Below are 19959 nucleotides of genomic sequence, written 5' to 3'. Positions count from 1 at the left end.
ATTATATTATATAATGTTAGAAGTGAGTCGGTAGACTAGCCTATATATAAATGTATGATTAGGTGTGGAATTTAGAATCAAAAAGAAAAAAAGAAAAGGAAGGTAGAAAGAAAGAACAGTGCTGCAGCACTAAGAAAAAAAAAAGAGTGACCGAGTGTTGTAATTTTTCTTTTAGCCAGTTCAAATACAAAAATATTTCTTCATCTATTATTCTTTTATTTTCTCTAAATTTCCAACAAGTGGTATCAGAGCCACGTTCGATCAAAGATGACAGAGATGATGCAATCACAGATTCCAAAGTTGTCAAAGAGTAATTATGGGAATTGGAGCATTCAGATGAAGACGTTGCTAGGTTCCCAAGATATATGGGACCTTGTTGAGGATGGATACATGGAGCCCGCCAATGCAGCTGCAGAAGCAGTTTTATCAGATGCTCAGAGAAAGATGCTTAAAGATTCACGAAAGAAGGACAAAAAGGCTCTTTTCTTAATTTTTCAAGGTGTTGATGAATCAACCTTTGAGAAAATATCAGATGCAAAATCATCCAAGGAAGCATGGGAGATTTTATAGAAGTCTTGCCAGGGAGTTGACAAAGCTAAAAAGGTATGACTCCAATCACTAAGAGCTGAGTTTGAAAACTTAAAAATGCAGAATGCAGAGCCAGTTACAGATTATTCCTCACGAGTGCAAAAGGTGGCGAAAGAGATGAAAAGAAATGGAGAGACTTTAGATGATGTCAGAGTAATGGAGAAAATTCTACGGTCACTAACAAGAAAGTTTGATTATATAGTCACTGCCATTGAAGAAGCCAAAGACTTGTCAGTTATATCTATTGATATGACAAGAAATCGTCTATTCAAACTAAACATCCAGACAAGTGCAATAAAGTGCATGAAGACTATCATAGAAGATAGTTCGTGGTTATGGCATCTTAGATTTGGTCATCTTGGATTCACTGGCCTGAAGCTGCTATCAAAAGCAAAGATGGTAAATGGATTACCAATGATAAATCAACCTGATCAGCTGTGTGAAGGATGCATGAGAGGAAAGCAACATAGACAAAGCTTTGAAGTTGGCAAATCATGGAGAGCAAAAAGACCACTGCAGCTAGTTCACTCAGATATAGCCGGTCCATTTGATATTCCATCTCTTGGAGGAAACAGGTATTATATTACTTTTATTGATGATTTCAGTAGAAAAGCTTGGGTATATATTCTTAAAGAAAAATCAGAAGCTCTTGAAAAGTTCAAAGAATTCAAAGCAATGACAGAAAAGCAAAGTGGTCAGTATCTGAAGACACTCAGAACAGATAGAGGGGGTGAATACACTTCCAAATTATTTGAAGAATTTTGTAGGAAACATGGAATAATTCATCAATTGACAGCAGCCTACACACCACAACAGAATGGTATAGCAGAAAGAAAGAATCGTACAATTCTTGATATGACAAGGATCATGCTCAAAGAAAAGCATCTGCCAAGAACACTCTGGGCTGAAGCTATCCAATGTGCTGCCTATCTATTGAATCGATGTCCAACAAAGAGTGTCAAGTTCAAAACACCAAATGAAGCATGGAGTGGTAGAAAGCCAGAGGTAAGCTATCTAAGAATTTTTGGTTGCATTGCATATGCCCATATTCCAGATCAGAAGAGAAAGAAGTTAGATGATAAAGGAGAAAAATGTATCTTTACTGGCTACGAGCATAAGAGTAAAGCTTACAGATTATACAATCCCCTGACAAAAAAGGTAATCATCTCAAGAGATGTCGAGTTTGACGAAACAGATTACTGGAAATGGAATGATGAAGAAAAAAGAGTAGAAGGCTTATTCTTTAAAGATGATGATAACTCAACAGAGCAAACAGTTGAAGCAGGCAATGATCAGACACCTCCACCAAGTCCTAATCCAACAACTCCTGCATCTACACCTTCAACCTCAGGAAGCAGTAGCAGTAGCAACAATTCAGGGGGAGCAGCAGCAAAGATGAGAAGCTTAAGTGATATCTATGATGCTACAGATACGGTACAAACTACCCTTGATTATTCATTATTTTGTTTAATAGCTGAATGTGATCCAGTGACATATGAGGAAGCTGTAGAAGATGAAAAATGGAAGAAAGCCATGAATGATGAAATTGCTGCAATCAAAAGAAATGACACATGGGAGCTTACAACTATGCCTAAGAAACATAAGCCCATCGGAGTAAAGTGGGTGTACAAGACAAAGACTAATCAAGAGGGAAAAGTGGAGAAATACAAGGCAAGATTGGTAGCTAAAGGCTACAAGCAGAAATATGGAATAGATTATGATGAGGTGTTTGCACCAGTTGCAAGGATTGATACCATCAGACTTCTTACAGCAGTTGCAGCACAAAAGCAATGGAAGATATACCAGATGGATGTGAAATCAGCCTTCCTCAATGGTTACCTAGAAGAAGAAGTATATATTGAGCAACCACCAGGTTATGTTAAAAAAGGAGAAGAAGATAAAGTTTATCGACTAAAAAAGGCGCTATATGGATTGAAGCAAGCTCCAAGAGCACGGAACACAAGGATAGATGAATACTTTCATAAGAATGGATTTGTGAAGAGTCCGTATGAACATGCTTTGTACACGAAGAAGAATGAAGATGGGGATATGATGATCGTGTGTCTTTATGTGGATGATATAATCTTCACAGGGAATAATCCAGGTATGTTTGTTGAATTTAAGAAAGCTATGACTAAAGAATTTGAAATGACAGATATTGGAGAAATGTCTTATTTTCTTGGAGTTGAAGTAAAACAAACGGAAGAAGGAATTTATATGTTACAAAAGAAGTATGCAGAAGAAATACTGAGTAGGTTCAGAATGAAAGATTGCAAGCCTATTTCAACACCAATAGAAGCAGGAACGAAGTTGAAAGCTGACTCAGATAGAGAACCAGTTAACCCAACACTATTCAAAAGCCTGGTCGGAAGCTTGAGGTATTTGACTTTCACTCGACCAGATATCATGTTTGCAGTTGGTCTAATTAGCAGATATATGGAGAATCCAAAGCAGGATCATTTCAGTGCAGCAAAGAGAATTTTAAGATATATCAAAGGAACCATCAGTCATGGATTATTCTATACACATTCCCAAGATTCAAGGTTAATTGGCTATGCAGATAGTGATTATAGTGGAGATGTAGATGATCGAAAAAGCACTTCAGGATATGCTTTTCATATTGGCTCAGCAATATTTTCATGGTCATCAAAGAAACAACAAACAGTTGCTCTATCATCATGCGAAGCTGAATACATAGCCGCAGCAGCATGTACGTGTCAAGCGATTTGGTTAGAGAATATTTTGAATGAATTTCATTATGAGCAAGAAGGTCCAATTACTATATACGTAGATAACAAGTCTGCTATATCACTTGCAAAGAATCCAGTCTCCCACAGCCGAAGCAAGCATATTGACACGAAATATCATTTTATTCGGGAGCAAGTTAAAAACAAAGTTGTGGAATTAGTCTACTGCAGAGCTGAAGAACAATTGGCAGATATTTTTACAAAGCCATTAAAGACCGATGTGTTCAACAAACTCAAACATATGATTGGTATGCAAAGTCAAATTTGAGGGGGAGTGTTAGAAATCAAATTAGTCTTTGCCACCTCATCAAAGTAGTCAAAGGCGGTAAAAGAAAAAAATCTGTAGCCTGAAAAGTTACGTGGAGTAATTCTCTAAATGATGATTAAAGAATGTTGAAGAAGTTTAATACTTTGAAAACTCAGAAGCGGTGGTATACTCCTAAAGGAAACAAAGTCGGTTGATGGAAAATTGTGGAAAGTTGTAGAAGTCCAAGTAGTTGTCATACAGCAAAAGTTTAAATATTATATTATATAATGTTAGAAGTGAGTCGGTAGACTAGCCTATATATAAATGTATGATTAGGTGTGGAATTTAGAATCAAAAAGAAAAAAAGAAAAGGAAGGTAGAAAGAAAGAACAGTGTTGCAGCACTAAGAAAAAAAAAAGAGTGACCGAGTGTTGTAATTTTTCTTTTAGCCAGTTCAAATACAAAAAGATTTCTTCATCTATTATTCTTTTATTTTCTCTAAATTTCCAACAGTTTATGTGAATTAATACATTTCTACGTTCTGCTGTATTTTGGTATATGAGATTACCGTAATTGAATTTAAAGAATGGAATAAATTAATATATTGTGAAGGCTATGATACTTGGAATTAATATCCGAGAGTATCAAGTTAGTGGGAGGAAAAGAAAGCTTCCGTGAGAATTGTAGCATTAAAATACGGTAAGAGTTTTCTGTCAGGATTGTGGTATTTGATAAATTAAGGAATAAATTCATATGGATGAATTACTGTATGTTTGTCTGTAAGTAGAAACTTATATTTTACGTGTTTCTAAAATTGTACTGTTTAATTAATAAATAAGACTTCATAATGACTATGTGTAATTAACTACAAGATAATAAACAAATGAATTTGTCTGTAAGAGGTTGCGTGAACTGTTTGTGTTTATGCGGTTCGGCGTACACTGACCAATTATGCAGGAAGTGAGCTTGAGAACGGGAGAGTATTCTATAAACATTTAGTTTGCTAGGATTATCAATCTCACCTTGCGTTATGGGAACATTTCCAGGTTCATCATCAAGCGGTGGTTCTTCAAAGAAAAAGGAATCTGAGTAAAAGGTCAGCAGACATAGCAGTGAGCGTGTGTCATTTGGATGCTTTGGATGTGCTTCGTATCTATTGTTGTTATCTTTCTGGTTTGCGAAATAAGTATATGGTGTGTTGATTTATGTAAATTATGGGTTGTATCTGAAAATAGTTTGAGTTATCAGCGATGTTGTGGTGTGCTGCTAGTTCATATCCGTAGGATGAAATATCTATTGTGCTTTGGAGTCGTGTGATGAACCAAGTGTTATGGTTAACATGTTGGATATATTCAGGTTATGTCTTGAATATTCTGAATTTATAGGTGTTATGATATTTGGTTTTGTCCAGTTTACAGAAGTTATGTTGTCTGAATTTCTTTGAGTAAAGTCTATAGTATTTAAAGTAAATCTTAATAATATGTCAGGTTGTGAACAGTAAAGGAATATAGGAAAAGTTTTAATTGTCTCGTATTTTCAAGATAACTATTGAGATATTTACAGGGAGTCTTCTGTAGCTTTGTTTTTTTTAATGCGCACTCTATACCTTAAAGGGGGTGTAATGTCTTGTTTGGGAAACGGGGTGTTACATTTCGCCCTTCAATTTTTTGGGGAAAATCATAGTTAAGTTGGGAAACTATTTTCTTTCAATCTGAATTATCGAAATCTAGGTCTATATGTCGAGTTCAATGCACGTAATTGTGAGGTAGGAAATTTCTTTTGGTTGAAATCTAGGCCAATATATCGACCATAATGCACGTTCTTATGAATTTTCAGGATGTCATTCCGGTCCATATTGTCGACAATTGTGTTCATATGTAGTTATGTTAGGTTTGGTTGATCATTTACTCTCGAGTTTACTTTACCCATTTTAGTGATGGGCTAGGGCCAGGAAGTGACACAATTTTTTATTATTATTTTTAAATGATGCATAACAATGGAGTTCTCTTATATGTACTCGGTTTTGTTGGATCTATTGTAGTTAGTATATATAGATTTTCGTTATATTTGATAATGGGGCTGCAACGGCAAAGAAAGGGGGAAAATGTAAAAAGGTAAAGGAATAGATTTAAAAAAAATTATGTGCAATTTTTATAAGTAAATTATCACATTGTCGTATAAAAAAGGTTATGTGAACAATAAGTTTGAATCGAGCTTCAAGGTCTTACACTAAAGACTTAACTAGCAAATGATTAAACTAAATTTTTTTTTTTAAAGTTTTTAAAATATAATGACCTAATTGTGAATTTTCATGTTGTCATTCGGGGCCATGCATATTGTTGACAATTGTGTTCACCTGTACTTATTTCAAGTTTGGTTGATTATCGACTTCTAAGTTTACTTTACGCGTTTTAGTGATGCACGAGCTAGGACCGGGAAGTGAGACGATTTTTCTTATTTTGCTTTTTTTTTTTTTTTTTTTAAATAATGCATGACATTAGAGTTCTCTGATATTTACTCTGTTTGGTTGTTTCGATTCTAGTTATATATAGAGTTGTCGCTGTAGTTGATAATGGGACAACAACGACAAAGAATTAATGGGATAAGTAGAAAGCGGTAAAGGAATACGTTTAAAAAAAAATTGTTCAATTTTTATCATAAGATGCGGATGAATTATGCATATAATTGGAAGTAATTGTCATAACATCGTATATTTTAGGTCATATATAAAATGCTACGCGAACAATATATATTTAATGTAGCTTTAATTAATCGCTATAGACTTAAGTAGAAAAATTAAAAAACTATAAAAGTTTATGTAAAAGTTCTTAAAATTCAGGGACGACCATATACAAAATTTAGCTAAAACTTACAAAGTTGTTTAATTTGATTTTTATTTTTTTGAGTTTACGAGGACTTAAAGTCTGTAGGTTGGGTCTTATGCAACTTGAGGGATAGAATAATTTTTATTGAGACAAGTTGAACAAAACACAAAATGAAGGAATATTGTTTTCCGTAAAAGTCCTATATTGTTTTTTGAATTACTTTTTGCGCAATGCTTTAACTATTTTAATTTGCAAATCAAATAAAGCAAAAAAAGTACTTTGTTATCTCTTATTTTTTGAGAAATCAAACGCACCTTTTAATTATCAACAAAGGTTGCTTATTAGGATGTATATGCATGATATATGAAGGTTTTTTTTTTTTTTTTTGGTAAATAATATATGAAGGTTTTTAGTAGCCATAAGTCTAAGCAAACTAAATTAAATAATTAAAAAGATGAAAATGCTATATGAAAGAAAACCTCCGACGATAACAAAGACAAATAAAATTTATTATTGAATTGCATGCAAATTAGAAAGCGAAAGTGAATTCACAGATTCCATACTGACTTTGTAAAATATAGAGTTGGCCTTTTCCGCACCTCAAGTTACGAAAAGTTGTCACCACTCATCACGCAACAAGCACCTTCAAGTTAGTATAAAAGCAGGTCTATCATTTTATTCGTGGAGTGCCTCATCAGAATTAGAAAAGCTCGAAAGATGTCTGTATTACAGATGCTAGTTTTGTTCCTTGCAGTTACAATGTTCACCCTTGCGGGGTTTGCTGAGCCTCGAAAGCTAAAGCCAGGAACTCCAGGTGGACTCACTTACGAGCCACCTATTCAAATAGACACGCCACTGCCACCACCAGTACGAACTCTGTATGTATTGTATCCACAATTGGTCCGCAGCGCAAACGCACCCCCGATCTTCGTCCCAGATCCACCCACACTACCCATTAATGCGCAATTACCGCCCCCTCGGCCGCCACCTAGGCAGACACCGGTCTACAACATGAACAAGAAGACACCATAAACTTGTTATGGTTTCCCTATTACCCAGCACTACAACATGGCCTCCTTTCAACAAATGCACTTGCGTCTTTTAATTACCGACTTATTAAATAAGAGCTGCAGCTTCATCTTTTCTTGCTTAATTAAGTATTATTACATTTTAATTGGTAATAGCATCTGTAATTCGGTATTGTTGTTATACAAAGTTTAATGGGTGATAGTCTGTATACTATTTAAACAAGAAAAAATAAATCATGTTAAAAGTAAATATATATTTTTTTATCTCACAGAAAATTAAATGGCTTGCACAATTGATTAATTAATAAAAAAAATTAAAAGTTCACATGAGGAGCTTTTTTAAAGATGTGCTTTTTCCGGGTTCCCATATTTTTTTTAATTATCCTATTAATCTAAAATTATATTTACAAATTTTACTTTCAAACCTAATGATAAATCATTCAATTTTCTCCTCCCTTTTAAAACATTAAGAATGTCACGAAGGAGAGCTTCGTCCCAAAGGGAGATTTTGCACACTCATGTACGTATTTTAAGTTATAATTTGTATTAAACAAAAAAAAATTATAAGGAAAGGGTTCAAAGATAGATATGCGCCAAACCATAAGCTTCTCCACCCTCTATTTCCTTATGTTTTCTCTCTTTTTATCAACTTATATGAAAAAGGGAAAAAATTATAGATTATTGAATAGAGTTTTAGGAAAAAAAAAACAAGACAATAAAGAGTTTAAGCACCGTAAATTGTCACAAGGCTAGCTATTGCATTTTATACTAATACTGGAAAAGTATTACACACACAAGAGTATTATTAGAGGTGAGGAAGAGAAAGTTATGAAGGAAAATGATGAGTGTAAAAAAATGTTAGTGAAGAAAGGGTAGTTAGGAATTAAGTTCATCATGATGTCTTTAACAAGTAGAAAAGGTAGGGTAATGGGCTATTTGACCATTGTGCCTTATTTGACTAAAATAATTATCACTTTGGCTGTTGCAATCGACCCGTATACTTGAGTACATGAACTTATACTCGAGTATATTTCGTATTCTAGATTTTTTCGAACATTTACTCGAGTATAGGATGCAAATACTCGAGTATTTGCTATTCTATGTAATATACTCGAGTATATGAGTCATATATTTGAGTAAATGATAAAAAAAATTTCCGGGAATTTTCCAACGTGTAGCTCTTGAAAAGTTATGTTGAATAAATTAAAAAAAAAAGCACTTGATTCGGACACCCGAGTCAAAAGTTATGGCCTTTTGAAGTGTTACTTTAAAATTTTCAACATTTTGTAATGGCAATAGGTTTTGGGATACCCACAAAGCTCCCCCTCAGGTTACCCGAGTTAAGTCCATAATATTATAAGTATATGTGTAACACCTCGTGTTAACCCGGTTTGTTATCATGTCATCGTATTAAGCCACGCTTAATTTAAAAATGTGGAATATCTTTTTCTTTTCAATTTTGACGTCATTATGCTTAGCCCAGTTGATTTTCATAAAAACAACACCTGTAGGATATTGCAAAAGACACTATCTACACTGAATAACCTCGTATCATAAAAATAGATGAGTTTCTACTCACGGATCTACAACACGTAGTCCGGAGAATATCCTAATAATTTAAACAACTCCAAGCTAACCTAAAGAAAGTCAAGTCAATGTGGCATGGACAATCCTCATGCTCACCAAATAAGGCATACAAGCCCCTCATAGTCGCAACAACAAGGACATAATAAAACATAATCATAAGATCACATATCATCATCCAGCATATAATCAGATAAACAACAATATCAGCTAACTCAGCTCCGGCCTCCTGCCACCCGAGGTCTCAACTCCTGGGTTACCTGAACCTGAAATATGTTCCCCAAACGTGGGGTGAGATCTCTAAACAGAAATCTCAGTAAGACAAGGGGTCCTCAAGGATATTCCACCCCAAGCTCACTTACATGTGCAATATAAGTTCTAAAAATAAATAACAATATAAGTTCCAAAATTAGTGCAATGCAGCAGATAATCATGTCAGGTGTGTTCTAACAATTCTACTGATCAGAGAAGTGCAGGAATACGTCTATTACCCACACAGTACCAGCCCATGCTGTACCCACCCCCAGGACCACCCATGGCTTTCTGGCTAGGCGAAACACCACATACATATCATAAACATTTTGCACTTAACAGCTCCATAGCATTTCAATAAAACAGTACATGAAAACACATAATGTATATAACCATCCCCCCATGGGACATGGTGGAACAAACAATGGCTAAACCGAGGACACGAAAGCTTACCTTGCAAGCTAACAATCCAATGCCAAGAGTTCAATCAAAGCTCAAAGCCCAACACAGCAGAATCTCAATCTGATTTAGGACCAGCAATCATATCAATAACCAAAGCTCACAAGCATAAACATTAAGACAACGCTTCTCTTTTACGTTTCATGTCTTAAGGCTTCTCACAAAGCCACAAGCCCTTAATCCCTTGATTCTGACTTAACTTAGTCATTACAGAAGTTCAACTTACATAAACTAGGGTCTACAAACCCATAACTTAGTTCTGTATGAACAGTACCATTACTGTTCACGCAAACCCAGAATATCCGGATATATGTCGGGGGCATATCCGGATATCAATATCCGGATATCTATCTGCCAATATCTGGATATCACTTTGTATATCCGGATATCAATATCCGGATATCATATCCGGATATCAATATCCAGATACAATATCCAGATATTTTCCGACAGAATGCAATTTCTGCATTTCGCGAGATATCACTCCAAAGGTTCATCTTTTAACCCACTAAATCGTTAAAGCATGCATTTTTACTCTGTTCAAGGTTCATATACAGATTACATACTTGTTTAACTCATTAACATATCAAGAATTCACCTTTACACCAAGAAAGCTCAAGATCAAGGTTGGTGACACTTACCCAAGCTTAAAACAGAGAAACAATGGCTCTTGGGGCTCACCACACTGCCTCTACAGTTCTGACTTTCAAAGCACACGAAAATGGCACACCAAAGGTTGGTTCTTGCACAAAAGATGACTCCTTGGCACTACAAATACCAAGCATAAGGTCCACACCCTCTCCAAACTCAATGTCAGCACCTCACTCTTACACAACTGACCCTCTAACTCAGAAACAAGGCCACCAACAGCCTCCCAAAGCTCACTCTCACTCACCACAAGTGTTTAGGTGAAGGTTTCATGAAGAAATGTGGCTCTTTGGCTCACAAAGATGGAGAGGAAGGTGGAAAGGGTGGCTGACTTCAAAGGCTCCAGAAAATGCTACATAGAGGTGCACAAAATGACCTAGGATCATGTGCCACTAGGTATATATAGTAACTTAAGTCTTAATCGCACTGTATTAGCGCTAATTGCTACGCTTAGTAATTTAATCCCAAACTTAGGATTCAGAACCTACTCATTTCTCTAAGATTTAACATATTTTTATTTTGTTTTTCGCAGCACCTTTTCGGTACACGCTTTTCCATAGCCAGTATCAGTTCTGCCACCAGTTCTCATTATTTTAACTTGATACTTGAAATCACAGTCCTACATATTATTCTAGGAATATTCATGCACTTATTATAATTTTCCGGGATACTTCATCGGTACGCATTTATACCGACTAGCAGAACCAATATCTGTACTTTTCGTCAGAAAAGCGACTTTCAACATTATTACTCACTTACTATATTTATTTAAGCCTCATTAATAATTATTAGGGTCAATTATAGAATTATTTCCTAATTTCACATAATTAATTAATTAATTTCCTTAATTAACGGTGCAGGTTCTTACATTCACCCCACCTTTTAGGATTTTGTCCTCAAAATTAGAATATACCTATCTCGGAAAGCGGTATACTGCCGGAGAAGCTCGTCCTCTCGCTCCCAGGTACACTCCTCAGGAGTTCTTCCTGACCATTGCACTTTGACCATCGGAATGATCTTGCTCCTCAGCTGTTTCTCGCCACGATCGAGAATCTTGAGTGGTCTGACGGGAGTTTTCAAGTTCTCCCGAACCTCCACATCATCCGATTGCACCACGTGCGAAGGATCCGCTACATACTTGCGAAGCTGAGACACGTGAAACACGTCGTAGATGTTGGCCAAGTTCGGAGGCAAGGCAAGACGGTAGGCAACAGGTCCTACTCTACCAAGGATCTGTTATGGCCCAATATAACGCGGGCTCAGCTTCCTCATTCTGAGTGCCCGTCTAACACCGGTGACAGGTGAAGGTTTCACAAACACGTGCTCACGCTCACTGAACTCCAGTGGACGATGCTTGACATCGTAGTAACTCTTCTGGCGATTCTGCGCCTACTTCAGCTTTTCCCTGATCATCTGGATCTGCAGGGTGGTATCTTGGACGAAGTCCAACCCAAACAACTCACGATCCCCAACTTTAGACCAGCAGGTAGGAGTCTGACACCTTCTACCATACAACGCCTCGTAGGGTGCCATGCCCAGGCTAGCATGGAAACTGTTGTTGTACAAAAATTCAACCAATGGCAGGTACCTATCCCATGCTGAACCCTGCTCCAAAGTGCAAGCCCTCAACATGTCCTCCAATATCTGGATGGTCCGCTCAGTCAGTCTGTCAGTCTGAGGGTGATAGGCTGTACTCAGTCTCAACTGCGTACCAAAAGTCTCCTGCAGCGCCTCCCAGAGCCGAAATGTGAACTTCGGTTCCCTATCACTAATGATACTCTCGGGCACTCCATGAAGTCTCACAATCTCGTGAACATAAAGTCTGGCCAACTGCTCAGTAGTGAAGCTAACCTTCACCGGAAGAAAGTGAGCAGACTTGGTCAATCTGTCCACAATGACCCAGATAGAGTCATAACCAGCCTGAGTCTTCAGCAATCCCACCACGAAGTCCATGGAAATGCTATCCCATTTCCATTCTGGAATCTCAAGAGGTTGAAGCTTACCAGACGGCTTCTGGTGTTCTATCTTCACCTTCTGGCAAACTAAGTACTTGGACACAAAAACAACAATGTCCTTCTTCATGCCCGGCCACCAATAGTTCCTTTTCAAGTCTTGGTACATCTTTGTAGCACCAGGGTGGACAGTAAACTGGCCTTTATGAGTCTCTGTCATCACCTCAACAGTCAACGAACCTCGAGGAACCACAATCCTTTTCTGAAAGGTCAACAGTCCATCCTCATTCCAAGACACTCTGTCCTGGTTCTTCACATTATCTAGGCACTTTCTCTGCACTTGCGCCTCTTTGATCTTTTCCATGAGCTCGTTCTCCACTTGCACGGTTTCCATTTCGAGAAGTGCACCCCCAACAAGGAAGTCACCGTCAGATCTCGAAACTGCTCAATGATGTCATAGTCACCCATGGTCAAACTGGATAGACTCACAGATTTCCGACTCAAAGCATCAGCTACCACATTGGCCTTGCCAGAATGGTACTTCAACTCAAAGTCGTAGTCCTTCAGATACTCCATCCATGTTCTCTGTCTCATGTTCAGCTCTTTCTGATCAAACAAATACTTTAAGCTCTTGTGATCACTGAACACCGCAAACTTCATGCCATAAAGATGATGCCTCCAAATCTTGAAAGTAAACACAATAGCAGCCAACTCCAAATCATGAGTCGGGTAGTTCTCCTCATGAGGCTTCAACTTCCTCGAAGCTTAGGCGATCACTTTGCCCAACTGCATCAACACACAACTGAGCCCCTTTCCGGAGGCGTCGGTGTACAACTCAACTTCCTCAGCAGGATCACGAAGGACTAACACTGGTGCAGTTGTCAGTCTCTCCTTCAACTCCTGGAAACATTCCTCACACTCGTGAGTCCACACAAATGGAGTCTCCTTGCGGGTAAGGCGAGTCAATGGCAGAACCAACATGGAAAATTCCTTGATGAACCTCCGGTAGTACCCAGCCAAACCCAGAAAACTCCGCACTTCAGTAACCGTCTTGGGCCTCTCCCAATCAAGCACGACCTCAATCTTGTTAGGATCCACTGCGACTCCTTCTGCAGAAATCACATGTCCCAAAAACTTTACGGACTTGAGCCAAAACTCACATTTGGAAGGCTTAGCATAAAGCCTTTTCTCCTTCAGCACTTGCAACACAATCTTCAAGTGCTCAGCATGTTCCTCCTCAGTCTTGGAGTAAATCAATATGTCGTCATTAAAGACGATCACAAACTGATCCAGGTATGGCTGGAAAATCATGATCATGTAATCCATGAACATTGCGGGTGCATTTGTTAGTCCAAAAGGAATCACCAAATACTCATAGTGACCGTATCTCGAACGAAACGCGGTGTTCGGAACATCCTCCGACTTCACCCGAATCTGATGGTATTCGGACCGGAGATTGATCTTCGAATACACACAAACACCCTTCAGTTGATCCAGCATATCATCAATGCGCGGAAGAGGATACTTGTTCTTGATTGTCACCTTGTTCAGCTGTCTGTAGTCGGTGCACAATCGCATAGTTCCGTCTTTCTTCTTCACAAAAATGACCGGTGCTCCCCATGGAGACACACTCGGTCGAATGAAGCTTTTCCCTGAAAGATCCTCAATGTTCTTCTTTTGCTCAGCCAACTCTGGTGGCGACATCCGATATGGAGCCAATGAAACGGGCTCCACACCAGGCAATAAGTAAATGGAGAATTCAATCTCCCTCTGCGGCGGAAACTCAGGGATGTCCTCAGGAAATACCTCGAGGAACTCCCTCACCACAAGAATGCCAGTGATATCCTCCTGTGCCCCACTCACCAAACCCCCCAACTTGACATATCCGAAAGCCCCTGCTCTCAAGGCTCTCCTAGCCTACAGTAATGATATATAAGGCGAGGAACTGGCTGTGGAGTCACATGGAGACATCACCACTCGCTTGGCGCAACAGTCAATCATCACACAATTTCTGGACAACCAATCCATGCCCAGAATAATCTCCAAGTTAGCAATCGGCAATCCTATCAGATCTACCGAGAACTCAGGCCATCCCACTGAAATGCTACATCACGATGAACAGTGGTAGAATCACATCTTTCTCTGGTGGCGATAGTCACCCGCAACGGTGGAGAAAGCACAGACATGGGCAACTCAAGCCCCACAACAATTGGGGTTGCAATGAATGAATGCGTAGCCCCGGAGTCAAACAAGACATCAACAGAAGATCCACCAATGGAAACAGTACCTCTGACAAGGTTCGGAGCTCGGTCCGACTACTGACGATCCAAGGTGTAAACTCGCCCCGTGGCAGGTGGCACAACAGGTGCCGCTATAAGTGGAAGGAGAACCATCTGAAGTGGAACTGCCTTAACCGCTGCAGCTCTCGCTGTCGACGACGGACACTCTCTAGCATAGTGGCCCTCCTTGCCACACTGGAAACATATGGTCTGGCCGGTAGCACATGGCCCCAGACAGACCTTCCCACATCCCGTGTATCGGGGAGTAGGAGGTCTCGCTGAACTTCCCTGAGTGAAACTCCTCTTGAACTGACTAGGCGCCTGCCTAGCAGCCAACTACTTGCCTTTGCCCTTTCCAGCAAACTTCCTGTCCTTCCAGGAAGTGGAACCATTCGTTCCCTTCGTATTAGCAATCTTGGCCCTCTTGGCCTTACTCGAGTTGCAGAAATCCTCGATATCTCGACACTGCTGCACCAGTGTCCCAAAGTCTCTCGAAGAAGAACCAGCGAGGTAACCAACAATGTCCTCACTAAGTCCCCTGCGTAACTTAGCGGCCAAAAAGATCAGAGTAGGCCTCTCCATCCGAAAGTGCGCAAATTTTACCAGCTCATTGAACTTGGCCAGGTACTCGTCAACAGACAACGAGCCCTGAACCAACCTGTCGAACTCTCCTTGTTTTCGCTCCTACGCATCGTAAGGAAAATATCTCCCAAGGAAGCAATCCTCAAAGAAAGGCCATGTCATAGCATGACCTTGCATCTCAAAAGCATGAGAGGTGTTCATCCACCACTCATGTGCGTCACACTCCAGCATGTAGGTCGCGAACATCAGCTTCTGCAGATCTGTACACTGCATGACCCGAAAGATCTTATCCAGCGCTTGTAGCCATCTAGCTGCAACAATAGGATCGCAAGATCCATCAAAAGTAGGTGGCTTATGCTTGCGAAAAGCATTAAGCCGGCGATCAATCACATCTCTATCTTCAGCAGGCTCCACAAAAGGGTTCCATCACCCTAGTCAAGTGACCAGTGCCCTCAATCTGGCTCTGACATTCGTCCTGCAGACAAGGTGGAGGCAGCGGCGGCGGTGGAGGTGGTGGTGGAGGGAACTAACCAACAGCAAGACCAGCCCTCATCTCCTCCAACATGACCCTCATCATGGTCATGTTCGCCAGCCGGTTCGCCTCAAGAGCATCCTCTGTGGCCTTCTGGTTCGCCTCACGAGCGGCGTCCATCATTGCCACGTTAGCCAATCTAGCGGCCTCCTACATCTCAGCTAATGCAGTCAGGATCGGGTCGGGTTGACCCTCAGCGGTCTCACGAGTTCTCTTGGGTATTACCATGACTCTGCACAAGTTACACAAATTATGAGTTGACCAGGCCCATGCAATGTGATCACATATGCATTATCATAATAACACTCAACGGAGCAAACACACAAGACAAGACACAACCAAGCATCCTAGTTATTGCAATACATACAGACTTTTCCCAAGAAAGTGCTCTGATACCATAAAATGTAACACCCCGTGTTAACCCGGTTTGTTATCATGTCATCGTATTAAGCCACACTTAATTTAAAAATGCAGAATATCTTTTTCCTTTCAATTATGACGTCATTATGCTTAGCCCAGTTGATTACTTAATCATTTTCATAAAAACAACACCTGTAGGATATTACAAAAGACACTATCTACACTGAATAACCTCGTATCATAAAAATAGATGAGTTTCTACTCACGGATCTACAACACGTAGTCCGGAGAATATCCTGATAATTTAAACACCTCCAAGCTAACCTAAAGAAAGTCAAGTCAATGTGGCATGGACAATCCCCATGATCACCAAATAAAGCATACAAGCCCCACATAGTCGCAACAACAAAGACATAATAAAATATAATCATAAGATGGCATATCAGCATCCAACATATAATCAGATAAACAACAATATCAGCTAACTCAGCTCCGGCCTCCTGCCACCCGAGGTTTCAACCCCTGGGTTACCTGAACCTGAAATATGTGCCTCAAACGTGGGGTGAGATCTCTAAACAGAAATCTCAGTAAGACAAGGGGTCCTCAAGGATATTCCACCCCAAGCTCACTTACATGTGCAATATAAGTTCTAAAAACAGATAACAATATAAGTTCCAAAATTAGTGCAATGCAGCAGATAATCATGTCATGTGTGTTCTAACAATTCTACTGATCAGAGAAGTGCAGGTATACGTCTATTACCCACACAGTACCAGCCTTTGTTGTACCCGCCCATGTTGTACCTGCCCCCAGGACCACCCCATGGCTTCCTGGCTAGGCGAAACACCACATACATATCATAAACATTTTGCACTTAACGGCTCCATAGCATTTCAATAAAATAGTACATGAAAACACATAATGCATATAACCATCCCCCATGGGACATGGTGGAACAAACAATGGCTAAACTGAGGACACGAAAGCTTACCTTGCAAGCTTATAATCCAATGCCAAGAGTCCAATCAAAGCTCAAAGCCCAACACAGCAGAATCACAATTTGATTTGGGACCAGCAATCATATCAATAACCAAAGCTCATAAGCATAAACATTAAGACAACGATTCTCTTTTACGTTTCATGTCTTAAGGCTTCTCACAAAGCCACAAGCCCTTAATCCCTTGATTCTGACTTAACTTAGTCATTACAAAAGTTCAACTTACACAAACTAGGGTCCATAAACCCACAACTTAGTTCTGTATGAACAGTACCATTACTGTTCACGCAAACCCAGAATATCCGGATATATGTCGGGGCATATCCGGATATCAATATCCGGATGTCTATCTGCCAGTTTCTGGATATCAATATCCGGATATCCAGATCCCCATATCCGGATATCAATATCCGGAAATCTATTTGCGAATATCCGGATATCCAGATCCCCATATCTGGATATCAATATCCGGATACCATATCCGGATATTTCACGACAGAATGCAGTTTCTGCATTTCGCGAGATATCACTCCAAAGATTCATCTTTTAACCCACTAAATCGTTAAAGCATGCATTTTTACTCTGTTCAAGGTTCATATACATATTACATACTTGTTTAACTCATTAACATGTCAAGAATTCACCTTTACACCAAGAAAGCTCAAGATCAAGGTTGGTGACACTTACCCAAGCTTAAAATAGAGCAACAATGGCTCTTGGGGCTCACCACACTGCCTCTACAGTTCTAACTTTCAAAGCACACGAAAATGGCACACCAAAGGTTGGTTCTTGCACAAAAGATGACTCATTGGCATTACAAATACCAAGCATAAGGTCCACACCCTCTCCAAACTCAAATTCAGCACCTCTCTCTTACACAACTGACCCTCTAACTCAGAAACAAGGCCACCAACAGCCTCCCAAAGCTCAGTATCACTCACCACAAGTGTTTAGGTGAAGGTTTCATGAAGAAAGGTGGCTCCTTGGCTCACAAAGATGGAGAGGAAGGTGGCAAGGGTGGCTGACTTCAAAGGCTCCAGAAAATGCTACATAGAGGTGCACAAAATGACCTAGGATCATGTGTCACTTGGTATATATAGTCACTTAAGTCTTAATCGCACTGTATTAGCGCTAATTGCTACGCTTAGTAATTTAATCCCAAACTTAGGATTCAGAACCTACTCATTTTTCTAAGATTTATCATATTTTTATTTTATTTTTCGCAGCACCTTTCCGGTCCGCGCTTTTCCATAGCCAGTATCAGTTATGGCACCAGTTCTCATTATTTTAACTTGATACTTGAAATCAGAGTCCTACATATTATTCTAGGAATATTCATGCACTTATTATAATTTTTCAGGATACTTCATTGGTACGCATTTATACCGACTAGAAGAACCGGTATCTGCACTTTTGGTCAGAAAAACGACTGTCAACATTATTACTCACTTACTATATTTATTTAAGCCTCATTAATAATTATTAGGGTCAATTATGGAATTATTTCCTAATTTCACATAATTAATTAATTAACGTCCTTAATTAACGGTGCGGGTTCTTACAATATGACTATAGAAACTTGTTAGATCCAAAAAAATCTCGTGGAATAAGATTTAACCGTAAAACTTCGGAAGACCATATTTTTTGGATCAAACAAATTTCTATAGTCATATACTCATAATATTGGACTTGACTCGGGTGACCTGAGGAAGAGCTTTATGGTTATCACACAACCTATTTTCGTTACAAAATTTTGGAAATTTTATCTTAAAACTTCATAGGGGATTTGGTCCAAATTTTTTCCCAAAAACTGTTTCTATGTGCCCCGTTTGGCATATTTTATCTTTGAAAATGATGTTATTTAAATTTTTACTTTGAAACATTAACAAATTATCCTCCAGGAATTTGCTAACGTGTCGCTCTCGTAAATTTATGTGAAATAAAAAAAAACACCTCATTCTGACACATGATTCCGGAGTTTCATGGTTAAATTTTTTTTACGAGATTTTTTGCATCAAACAAATTTCTATAGTCATATACTCATAATATTGTGGACTTGACTTGGGTAACCTAAGGAGGAGCTTTGTGGGTATCACAAAACCTTTTGGCATTACAAAATTTTGAAAATTTTAGAGTAAAACTTCGAAAGGCCATAAATTTTGACCCGGGTATCCGAATCAGGTATTTTTTTTATCACACATAACTTTTCAAGAGCTACGCGTTGAAAATTTCCTTGAGGAAATTTATTCAACATATACTGGAGTACATGACCCATTTACTCGAGTATATTATACTCGAGTATATTGCGTGGAACAACAAATACTCGAATATCTGGGTACTATACTTGAGTAAATGTTTAAAAAAACCCAGAATATGAAATAAACTCGAGTATATGAGTCGATCAACAGTTAAACAGGGCCAGGTTGATGAAATATTTTAGAATAAGGGAAAATGATACTTATTTTAATCAAAAAATAAACAATGGTCAAAAAGCAAAAAGTAATGAGTGTTACTTTTGGATGCATCAAAATAAATTTATTAAGGTAGATAGTTGAAACTTTTATATATATATATATATATATATATGTGTGTGTGTGTGTGTGTGTGTGTGTAGAGAGAGAGAGTTAAAATTCAAAATAGAACAATTAGATTTGTGTTTTTTCCTTATTTTACTATGTTTTGTCTTGGAGACAGAGATGTCTAGTCCAATGGACTGGTATGTTGATCTTGGATCTAGTGCCCTCTTCAAGGTATCTATGAAAGAGATACTGTAACACCTCGTGTGCACCCAGCGTATTAAACATACATATAGCAGTAGCACAACTAATTAAATGCGGAAGCTAACTTTTTCTTTTCAATTATGACGTCATCATTATTGA

This window comes from Gastrolobium bilobum, unplaced genomic scaffold (genome assembly GCF_033153095.1).
Source record: "Gastrolobium bilobum isolate Gb01-03AN ecotype WA unplaced genomic scaffold, APGP_CSIRO_Gbil_v1 utg1843, whole genome shotgun sequence".
Lineage (NCBI taxonomy): Eukaryota > Viridiplantae > Streptophyta > Magnoliopsida > Fabales > Fabaceae > Gastrolobium > Gastrolobium bilobum.
Note: the sequence above shows the minus strand (reverse complement) of the source record.